Source organism: Cryptomeria japonica, chromosome 2, assembly GCF_030272615.1.
Source record: "Cryptomeria japonica chromosome 2, Sugi_1.0, whole genome shotgun sequence".
In the NCBI taxonomy this organism is placed as follows: Eukaryota; Viridiplantae; Streptophyta; class Pinopsida; order Cupressales; family Cupressaceae; genus Cryptomeria; species Cryptomeria japonica.
The window spans coordinates 603,855,318-603,867,760 of record NC_081406.1 but is presented as its reverse complement, the minus strand read 5'-3'; positions in this window follow the sequence as shown (position 1 = coordinate 603,867,760).

Genomic DNA, 12,443 nt, shown 5'->3' with positions numbered 1-12,443 from the left:
ACTGCCCAACACGGACAGGGAAAGTGTGGAATGCAAAGGTTCAGCGAAAGTGGAAATGGTGGTGAACCTGGGTCAAAACCTACTCCACAACCTGGTAGGACAACTTTGGAAGTTGGTCAGAAGGATCCTGAGGTGGAAACAGTTTTAAGTTGCCTAAATCCCAATATAGATAATACTTATATGGTAAATATGATCAAGACTCCTCAGGGGAAACAGGGAGTTGGTTTTGTTAACTTGAAGGAAAACCTATATATTTTGGGGCTCTCTTCGGCCCCCACACCCAGCAAGTCAAGAAAGATTTTTGCTGACGACGAAAATGAGGATTCAGACTGGACTCAAGTTGGTGCTAAGAACAAAAATAAAAAGAAAGTGGATGTGGGGATGGAGAATAAAATAGGAAGAAGTTCGCAGAAAGATTCAAGGACCAAGGATGCAGCAAGAGACGTTTCCAATGGAAGACAGAGGACCCTAGATGGTCTCTCAAAATCCAAGAAAAAGATTAAATAACTTCCATCCCTTAGATGGGATGCTTGTTCTACTCAAGGCTGAGTAGATCCTTTTCTACTGTTCCTTATGAAGATCCTCTCCTAGAACATGAGGGGCTTGAATAGCCCTATGAAACAAGACATGTTAAAGTGTACACTAATGAAACAAAGAGTTGAAATTCTCATGTTACAAGAGTCGAACATGAAATCTGATATCTTCTATAAGGTTGCTAAGTCTTCCTACATCCTACATCCTGCCATAGATGGCTCCAACCTGACTATGGAACCGCAGGGATTGGATGGATCACTCATGGTCTAGTAGGTAAGGGATTTCGTCTCTTATAAGAGAGAGAGGATGCTTGGAAAACTGAGATCATTTACTTCTTGCTCTCCCTCCTCTATCTATTTGCGGATAAAGAATAGAGACGGTCCTGACCAATTCCTCGTGAACCTCCAATTAATAGAGATTGGGAACAATTGATGCAGTTATCACTGCTCATGAACTTGTACATTCAATGGATCACAGTAAACTGTCGAGTATGGCCTTCAAGTTAGACATCTTTAAGGCCTATGATAGAGTTTCATGGAATTTCCTCTTTGAAGTGTTGAAGAAGTTTGGATTTAAAGATAAATTTATGAAGATGATCACACAATGTGTTACCACCCCAATGTTCTCAGTTCTAGTTAATGGATCTCCTAATGGTTACTTTTCCTATGGCAAAGGTCTTTGTCAAGGGGACCCTATTTCCCCATACTTGTTCATTATTGTTTTTGAAGTCTTAAGGAAAAATATTAAAAGACTTAAAAGGACTAGAAGACTAAAAAGTATCAAAACGGCCTCTACTTTGGACCCAATATCACATTAATAGTTCATAGATGACACTATCATCTTTTGTGAAGCCTACATCTCAAAGGCAAGAGGATGGAAGGAGATCCTTGACAATTATGCTATGATCTCGGGTCAACATATAAATTATGAAAAGAGCAAGTTGTTCTTCATGAATATTAGGCAAGACCTTCAATTCAATATCACAAGAATCCTTGGTTGTCAGTTTGCATCATTACCAGATTCATATTTGTGATTACCTCTCATTTCTAAATCCCCTACCTTTCTTTTTTGGAATGGTATCATAGAAAGATTTCAGAAGAAGTCGGTTGGCTGGAAAGGGAAATTGCTAAGCTTGGCAGGTAAAATCCAATTGGTCAAATCCTATCTTTGAAATATCCCAATCTACTACCTCTCTCTCTTTAAGATGTTTGGTTGTGTTGCTGACAAGATAGAAAAAATTCAAAAATGCTTCCTTTGGACGAGTATTGAAGAAAAAACAAGAATGTCTCTTGTTTCCTGGGACAAAGTTTGGTGCTCTATTAGTGAGGGAGGGCTTGGTATAAGAAAGCTCAAAACATTTAATCAATCGTTAATTTCAAATATTGGTTGGTAGCTGGTTGAAGGTGCTAAGGACTAGACAAATACTATTACTGCCAAATACCTCAATAATACTAGAAGCTACAGCTTTCTTACTTAGAAAGATCTACCCTTTGGTTTTTGCATCTGGAACAATGTTTCCAAAACCAAAACCATTCTCAAAAAAGGGGGAAAAAAACTGGTGGGAAATGGGAAGAGCACTAATTTTTGGGGAGATATATGGCTAAAAGACTCTACTCTATTTGAAATGTCTCAATTCGGTAAAATCAAATAAGTCCTCATCAAAAGTTGTGGTAACCTTGTTCATGATTATATCTGGTGGCAGGGGGACAAGGCTAGATGGAAAACTCTTGTGGGTAAGGTGTTGGTTAATAGAGATGATCCTACTCATTCTCTAAATTAATTGATGAACAAGGCCTAATCCCTGGCTTCCTACCTTGGTGATTGTTCCTTTGTTTCACCTCACCTAGAAGATGAATGGATCTGGTGATATAACCCTTCTAATTCTTTCTCGGTCAAATCCACCTACAACAACATTGTTGAAGAACCTAAAAGGCCTAATACCCAAAATCAATTGTTTTTGGTGGGCCACTGCTCATGGAAAAATACTGACTATTGACAATTTAAATGAAAGAGGTTTCTCTCTTGTTAGTAGATGTGTCCTATGTTGTAGAGATCTTGAAAGCATTACTCATTTGTTCCTGCACTATTAATTCACTAGGGAGGTTTGGGATGACCTGCTTGCGGATCTTATGATTAGTTGGACCTTCCTGGGGAATATGAATGAATTCATTGAGAAATGGAACCTCGGCCCTTGTACACACCCAATTATTAGGAATCTTTGGCTTCAAATTCCTCCTTTCACAACGTGGAATTTTTGGAAGGAACGTAACAACGAGATATTTAGAGAAGAGGCTCATAGCAGCAAAGTGTTATTTCATGTCATAAAATAGCAGGTTAAGGAGAATGAAAATGCTTCTTTAAAGGGGACCTCCATAGTGATGCCAAGCTTGATGGATTTGAGAATAAAATAGAAATGGGGAATTATCCATAGCCATTTTAGGATAAATCAGCACAATTTGATCTTAAGGAGCAATTGTATCTAGACCCCTCTGTTGGAAGGTTGGTTAAAATACAACTTTGATTGTTGTTCTAAAGGGAACCCTGGTATATCTAGAGTAGATATTGCAAAGACCTCTTGGTGGAAGGCTATTGTCTCAATATTGGGAAGGGATCAAATAACAAGGCAGAGGCATTGGTGGCTTGGCAATGACTCTTACGCCTCCATAACCTAAAGTGTTAGAATCCAGTCCTCGAAGGTGATTCTAAACTTATTGTCAATTGCCTAAATGGAAATCCTAATGTTCCCTGGGAAATAAAAAGTATTATGGAAGAGTGCAAAAGGTTCATAGGCCTCTTTAACAGTATCAAAATCCAACATATTTTTAGAGAGGGGAACTATGCGGCTAACAAAGCTACCAATCTTAGCCTAGCTCATAAGGATTGGAGCTTTTTCAACTATAAGGAGAGCCCAATTGAGTTAAAAAGATCCTCTCCAAGGAAAAAATAAAACCTTACCTGAGTGACTTTGTCAATTACTTGGGAAATTAATGGCTCTTTGGGTTGTTTTTCCCTCCAGACTTTTAAATATGAGTGCCAACTTTTTTCAAATTCAAATTTATTGCTCGACGATTTTTGGGTTGGTGACAAGGATGCTACCTAGATGGCCTATTGGGAGTTGTACTGGATGTCTACTAGGATAAGAGGTGACGTGTATGACATTCATTCTATTTACAACGTTGGAAGTATAGAGCCTTTTCCACCCCAACTTGCCTTAAATACTAAAAATGAGGAAATCATTTGTTGGAAAGGTGGTGGGTTCATTTTGCATAGCTCCATAATTTCTCATAATGTGAGTTGTCCTCTCACATGTGGGGACGGCGAAAGAAATCAATCCAAGCCTTTTTGATGAATATTTTTTACCAGATGAGGTTGGTTTTATCGGTTGCAATTTGTTTTTGTGTTGCTTTCAGACTTCTTGTTCTAGTACTGTGCTGAAAACTTCTAATATGGGGGACCCTTTGAAGAGGATTGAGGCTAAAAGTTGCAAGGAACTGCAAAAAAACAAAGAGGTGTGGGATATTTTCCACAAAGTGGGTATGATGCCCTTCTTTATGGCCATGAAGGGTTATAACAGAACCCTATCAGGGAGATTTTGCAATTCTTGGCAAAATGGCAAGGTGTCAGTTGGTTGAATTTCCTTTGTTGTTTCGCAGGAGCTCATTAAAAAACTTACTGGGTTGCAGAATGTGGGTGAGAAAGTGGAAAGGAAAATCTCTAAAGATTACAAGCCTTACATGAAGAAAGTCTTCAAGAAAGGAGAGAGGTCGATGGTAGTGCAAAATGGGTATGGTCATTTTGTCCTTCCTAAGCCCTATGCTATTGTTGGCTATTTTGTGGTGAAATATTTTACCTTAGAAGGCAATTATACCTTTGTGTGTGGCTACCATTTTCCCATCCTGAATCACATTAGGCATGGAGATAAGATTAATTTGCCTTATTTTCTTTTCACTTCACTTGCAGCTAGTATTACTAATGGTGCTAACCCTCAGCTACATCAAGGTCTTATTTATATTATGTATAAATATGCCTTTGACCACTCCCCCCATCATAGTCATTTGCTTACCCTTCCTGGAAACTCAAAACCTAAGGAAGAGACCCATGGCTCCTCTATTAAAATTGAGTTCATTGAGACCAATCCCTTGCCTTCGCCTGATAGTACCCCTATAGCAAAATCCAAAGGCAAGAAGCCATGTGATGCGCAAGAATAGGAAACCCTAGAGGTGGCCCTACTTAAAATTAATCCTAATAAAAGAAAATTAGAAACCCCTAAAAATAGTCTTGTTAAAGCCAGAAAGTTCGACAAAGATTCCTCAAAAAAAAGCATCACTATTGACCTCAATTTACATGACTCTAACAAGAAAGAGGAGAGGCAAAATGAGAAGGAAAAGGAGGGTGGTTCTCGAGAGAGAATATTTTCTCACCTCCTGGACAAAGATAGAAGGGTTAAGATTGAATCTAAATGACCACTCATAATTTAGCTAAGGAATTCAACCCAGGAGAGGATGAAGCTTCCTCTAATAAGGACATTGGGTATAAGGAGTTTCATGTGGAAGAGGAAGAATAGGAGGAACACTACAAGGAGGAAATGGAAAAGGAGGGTGAATCCTCTAAGGATAGGGAGGATATGGTTCTGGTTTCCCCACCCCATAACTCTCTAGATGATGTTGATATGGTACCCTGCTCCCAGGACTCACCCTCTAGTGTGGAGAAGGACAACACTAGGAAGATGTAGGACCGGATAATTGATTTGCAAGTTAGGGTGATGAACCTTGAGGCAAAAATTGAAGAGTACAAGTAGGTATTTCATTAAATGGGTGACTCCTTAAGCTCTGTGTGCACCATCACCAAAGGAATTATGAGAAAAGCAACTATGGGATATGTTTCGGGATAAAGCATGATAAAAAAGAAAGTTAAGTTGTCGAAACAAAGGCATACTGGACAACAAAGACAAAAATGAGGAGACAATTCCCCTGGAGATTTGGAATGAATAGGTGCAGAGACTAGAGCGAAATTGGAACCTCATCAAGCAAGATTAAGCAGATTTTGTTTTGCTTTTTGTTGTTGATGATAGTTAGTATGGCTAGGAGTAGGTGTTATAATGAAGCTCTTTTAAATAGGTATGCATGTCATTTACTTTAGACTTTATTAAAACTATTTTCTCTACTATGTTCATGGACTCTTTATGTTTAGTTATTCGTAGTTATAATTTAGGAAGATGGTGGCTTGATCAGAACAATATGTTTAGTTATGTGGACATGATGATTTTTTATTACTTCTAAGAGAGGTTGATGTGATTTTTTTCTCTGGTTGTTTGATGCCAGACTTTGTGATGCTACTCTCTGATTTTGTTGTTTTGTGGGGTTCAAGACCCTCTCCTTGCTAATATAATTAAAAATACCTTACCAACATCATTAATCTCATGATAAAATAAATAGTTATTACAAGTTCCTCATGTATCTAAAAATTCTTTTCACATAAGTCCAATGTTCTCTATCAATCTTTGACATAAACCTATTAAGAACCCTCAATGTTTGGGAAATATTTTCTATTATAAAAACCATTGTATACATCAATATTAAATTACAATTCCACATATGCTTGAGAGCCTTTTTATGATGAACCTCAATTAATTACCAATATTAAACACTTGTAATCTACTAGGAAAAAGGAGAATGTAAATATTATCCATAAAAGACATAATTTTTATTATAATTAAACCATAAACAATCATAACTCGAGAGAGAGATTTCATACATTTATCATTTACATATTGCATCATTATACATGTTGCAAATGATATATTAAGATTCAAATCGAGAATAGTATCACTATCTTATTAATATAACACTCATTCATTAGTTATATAAAGAGTTGTCTTCCTAAGTTAATTACATAAAAATGACCAATGGTAATAGTCATCTCATCTAAGTGCAATAAATATGGTTGTCAAGTTTTATGGAGGGAGAGTAATGCAGATAAGCCTAATCATGCAACTCAATTAACAACCACACATAATCAACATCAATAGCAATAAGGATTTTATCACATTGCAAGATATAACACTTCATTACATTAATGTTCAATCACCTTTATAGATCATCACATGCATGTGCACGCACTAAAAATGTGAGTCCAAAGGAATGCTAATAACAAGGAATAACACTCAAACACACAAAATCAACACATAATGATGCAGGAGAATCCCCGGTCAATGAGCAATCTTGCATCAACCAAAAACATTTTCCTTTCTTGTTTAGTTCTTTGTGCAGTTTCAGTATTCTTACCAACATGTACCGGTAATTGCTTGTTCTTTATGGAAGATCATGTTTTCAATTTCCTGGTGGTTTCATGTGGTTGATTCCATATTTCTAGTTCATTTGGGTTCTTCTCCGGTCAATTATCGCTTCCGATTGGCTGTTTCTGGGTTCCTGGGACAGTTCTTGTGCTTACCGGTTGGTTTTCCTTCATTATTGGCACGATTATTGGCGTGTGGATCCATCTTGGGTCTTGTCCAATGTTATTTTGCATGTGGCCGACCTTCTTTCTAAACTGCATCACTTCATTGTTATTTTCTGGAAGGATTTCTTAAATCTTAGGGCCGACCTAATTACACGTTTCATTTTCCTACATTGGTGAATGTAATCTTTTGAGGCCAATCCAAATAAGTTCTGGTGGATATAAATATGATGTTATGTAATCATTTGTAGGGGCAGAGGAAGTAGAACTTAGAATAAGGATTGAGATTCGCATGTTGTGATCTGATTGATCTTTGGAGTCCCAGTTGGGTTGTTTTTGGCTTGTAGCCTACATGTAACCGGTTAACTATCGGATGTTCTTTGATGATAATATAAGGATTACCAGATGATTTCCAGAGGTTCTATGGCTTGAATATGATCTATTTATATGAATTTGTTATGTTTTCTTACTGCTTTCATTATGTCTCTCTTGTTGCATAAGTCGGTTGACTCTTTTGAGGGTTTTCACCGGTTATGGCTGCATCAATTGGTATCAGAGTTGGTTATGGACCGGCTGGTGGAAGAACCATTTGCGAGCATTGAGGCATTCCTTGAGGTGGACAGATCTCCAATTAGAGGTAGGCTGCATATATGTTCAATAGATCACAAAGGGGAAACAATTGAAACCGGTAGTCAGATCGTCAAGCTAAGGCAGTTTACCGAAGTGGAAGGAGATATGTCGCCAAGGAGAACAAACCCCTAGAGGGTAGAGAATATGATGGAAGACTTCAAGAATGAAGTGAGGAATGAAATCCGGAATGCTTTGGCTGGTTTACAAAGAAACCCTAACTCTGAGGATGACTATGAGGAAGTCGGTGAAGAGCTTGAGGAAGCTGAAGGACCGGAAGATGAGAGAGAGAGGAAAGATTCCTAAGAGAAGTGGTGCAAGCAAGTGAAGTGCATAAATTTGAGGTTTCTAACTTTTTGGGAACGTTGAACCCAAAGGATCTGATCGATTAGATCAGAGAGTTGGAAGACTACTTTGAGTTTGAGGATGTCAAGGAACTGCAAAGAGTCTGGTTGGCACAGACCAAATTGAAAGAGCATGTTGCCTTATGGTGGAAAGAGTTGCAGAAAGATAGAGTGGATAATGGTGAATTGAAGATCACCCGGTGGAGATAGATGGTTGCAAGGTTGAAGGCCAAGTTCATACCAAGAGACTTTGAACTAGAGTTGTTCAAGAAGTTGCAGAACCTGAAGCAGAGAAACATGACTGTAAAGGAATATACTAAGGAATTCTACAAGGAGGTAATAAGATATGGACATAGAGATATGGATAGAGAAAAGGTGGCGAGGTACATCAATGTTGTTGCTTTTAACATTCAAGATGAGATGAGTATGTTGAAGGTTTCAATAGTTGAAGAAGCTTACCATTATGCTTTGAAGGCTGAGGAGAAGATGAAAACAAGACAATTAAATAAGGGAAAGGAGAAATTTAAGATAAATGATAGTATGAAGAAACCAGTTGAAGAAGAGGATGAAAAACCTAAGTGGAGAAAAGAACCGGAATAGAAGACACCAAGGAAAGGTAGCAACAGTAGCGGTAGAGAATTTCTTGGCAAATGTTTCAAGTGTGGAGAAATAGGACATAGATCCTATGAATGTAAGCAAGGAATGGAAAGAAGTTGTGTGGAAAGTGAAGAACTGAATGGTACCAAATCTGACTGTGCACCAGAGCAAGGAGAATCCCTTATGTTCAGAAGAAAGGATACTAGATCTACTCGGAGGAAGTCTTTTCCGGACTGTATACAAATCAGGAGGTAAGTGTTGCAATGTCATTGTAGATAGTGGAATAACTGATAATTTAGTATCTGAGAAGATGGTTGAGAAGCTTGGGTTGAAGAGGCTTGAGCATCCTTGTCCTTATGAGGTGAGTTGGTTACAAGATGATCAGAAGGTAGAGATAAAGGAGCAGTGTTGGGTGAGTTTCAATATTGGGCCTTTCAGAGATGAAGTTTTATGTGATATTATGTCAATGAATGTTTGTCATGTCTTGTTGGGAAAACCTTGGCAGTATGATAGAGGAGCTATTTATGACTGTAGAAGAAACCTAGTTACTATTGAAAAGGATGGGCAAAAGTTCACGTTGATTTATTTGAAGGAGAAAGAGATGGAGGTGAAGAATCTGAGTCTTGATAAAAATTGCAGGAAACCAGTAGCAGAGGTTATACCGGAAGGTTTGACAGAACCGGTTGTAGAGGTTATTTCGAAGGGTTCAAAGAAATATTAAATAGAACTAGTTGCAGAGATTATATCAGAAGGTGACATGAGTTGGCAGAAGGACCTAATAGATGGAATCGATCTACAGAGAGGTCATGGTGACAAACTGGATGAAGTCTTGTGGCAGAATAAATCCTGTGTTGCAGAAGAAAAAAGACAATACACAGGGAGAATGTGTAGAATTGAAGCAAAGAAAGAAAACCAAAGGGAGTCAAAGGTTAGAGAAGTCGGTTGAGGCACCAAGAGAGATAGAGCAGAGATTGGTAGATAAAGAAGATGTTTGGATCAGAAATGAGCTTGGAATCTTCATTTTGAATCCTTTTAGATGTTCATGAGTTGCCTCTCATGGAACGTATTTTTCTACCTGGGTTGTCTGATGCAGGAGCATCCATGGTCGATGAGCAATCTTGCATCAACCAAAAACATTTTCCTTTCTTGTTTAGTTCTTTATGCATTTATAGTATTCTTACCGGTATGTACTGGTAGTTGCTTGTTCTTCATAGAAGATCTTGTTTGCAGTTTCATGTGGTTGATTCCATATTTCTAGTTCATTTGGGTTCTTCTTCGGTCAGTTATCACTTCTGGTTGGCTATTTATGGGTTCCCGGGATAGTTCTTGTGCTTACCGATTGGTTTTCCTTCATTACTGGCGCGATTCTTGGCGTGTGGATCCATCTTGGGTCTTTTCTGATGTTATTTGGCGTGTGGTCAATCTTTGTACTGAACCACATCACTTGGTTGTTATTTTCCAGAAGGATTTCTTAAATCTTAGGGTCGACCTAATTACACGTTTCATTTTCCTACATTGGTGAATGTAATCTTTTGATGTCAACCTGGATAAGTTCTCGTGGGTATAAATATGATGTTATGTAATCATTTGTAGGGGCAGAGGAATTAGAACTTAGAATAAGGATTGAGATTCGCATGTTGTGATCTGATTGATCTTTGGAGTCTCGGTTGGGTTATTTATGGCTTGTAGCCTGCATGTAACCGGTTAACTACTGGATGTTCTTTGATGATAATCTGAGGATTACCGGATGATTTTCGGAGGTTATATGGCTTGAATATGATCTATTTATATGAATTTGTTATGTTTTTTACTGCTTTAGTTGTGTCTCTCTTGCTGCATAAGTCGGTTGACTCTTTTGAGGGTTTTCACCGGTTATGGCTGCATCACATAACTAAGATAGGATGCAAGGAAACAAAAATTTAAACACAAAAGCAAACTAAAATAGAGTATGTTGGCCTCCTTGATGCAACGATTTGTCTTTTGATGGCAGATTGGATGTGTGCTCATGATTTTGGCATTATAATGATGCTCCAAGTGCTCAAAGATTTCACAAATTCTTGGTTGTATGAGGATGATATGAAGATTTAAAGGAGATAGTGTAGTTGCATGAGATCCCAAAAAAGGCATGAAGATGTTGCATAATCTCAAAGTTGCATAATGAAAGAAAGAATGGATGTTTTGGCTAAGTGTAGGAGGAAATGAAATGAAGGGTCAAGATGAAAAGATGGAGATCAAGGGTGGAGAATGGTTAGGGTTCTCACCTTCCATGAGAGGTTGACAGGTGTCAAATTAGGAGAGAAAAAGAGGACATGGGAGTTGGGAAGAGTGGAGGGTGGAGTGTAAGGAATATTTGCCATAAAGGCATTTCTTGTCCTCACACTCTAAGGTACATGAGGAAGAGGAATAAAGGAATTTTAATTTCCTTGAAAGTGAAAAATGGAAGGGGACCAATGTGAGAACTTTCCTAATGTAGATGAAATTGAATGGTAAGTGGACTTTGGGAAGAAATCCAATCAAGGCATAAGTTGACTTTCTCCCTAATCACCATGATTAAGGGTTTGCACATGATTAGAGTGGAGGGATTAAATTAAAAAAGATGGATTTGAATGCAATAAGGAAATGTAGGAGATTTGATATTTGGAGAGAAAATGAGTAGAGGAATTAAAAATTTGTTTTAATTCCAAGTGGGGGAAAAGGGGTATTTTTTAATTTAATTAAATTCAAAATTGGAGGAAAGAGGCTAAGCATATTTAATTAAATAAACATGGGGATTCATTTAATTAAATGAGATGGATGACTATAGGTAAATTAAATAAACTAACTGACCTAGAAACTATAGAGGAATAGATATTAATATAATAATAATGAATTATTTAATTAATATTATGAATGCAAAATAGAATAATAAAGGCAATAAATTTGATCAAACATTAATTATCAAAATAAGGTATCTATATTTTGCCCCCCTTCAAAATGGCGTTAAAATAGTTTTATTTTGAATAAATATAAAGAGCAAATGACGTAAAAAATAATGAGAAAAAATATGCCTCACACAAAGAAAATAGAGGTTTATTTGATAGGTATGGGTGATGCCCCCTCGAGGGGGTGGATAGAAAAAGAGGCCCGAGCGGCCTATCTATAGGAAAAGGGGAAGAAATGAAGAAGAAGAAAAGAATAAAATTAAAGGAAAAGTAGGAAGAAATGGAGTTAGCAGGAGAAGATTTTACAAGAAATGAAGCTTGAATAAGAACAAATACAACAAAAAATGGTCTCCGTGTGACGAAATGGCACAAAAAGAAGGTTTTCGGGGCCCCATTTAATTGAAAATTTGACTTTTACCGCTCATTTTCACCTCCTAAGTTAAAAACTAAATAAATCTAGAGCTAATTAAGCACTCAAGATGAGATGATAGCTAATAGGCAACCCAGGCATTGGATCGATGTGGTTCAAGTTGTACAGTAGATAAGAAAACTAGACCAAGAGGTGAGTACCAAGAAACTATACCATGTATTTAATGCATTTATAGATAGAAATTAAGCAAACCCAATAGATCATTTTTGGTAAGTTCACCTCAAGAATGGCGAGACTGCAATCCTACCAAACACGATAGTCTTCCAAATCAATGAGTTTTCTTTTGAGTAGCGAGGTTTGCAAACATTTGCAAGATTGACTTATGTTCAATGAGCATGCCTAGGAAACAACAAGGATAGTGATCCTACCTAATTTTACAATGGGTAGCATAAGAGGAAGGGTAAAATTGTTTGATATTTGGAGGGACTAATGGTCCCACTAAATAAAAGAATAAGGTTTGGCGGTTCCACTAGTATAACAATGGGACTGTGGACAAGAGTGGTAGGAGAGCAAAAAGGACAAGCAGGATTTACT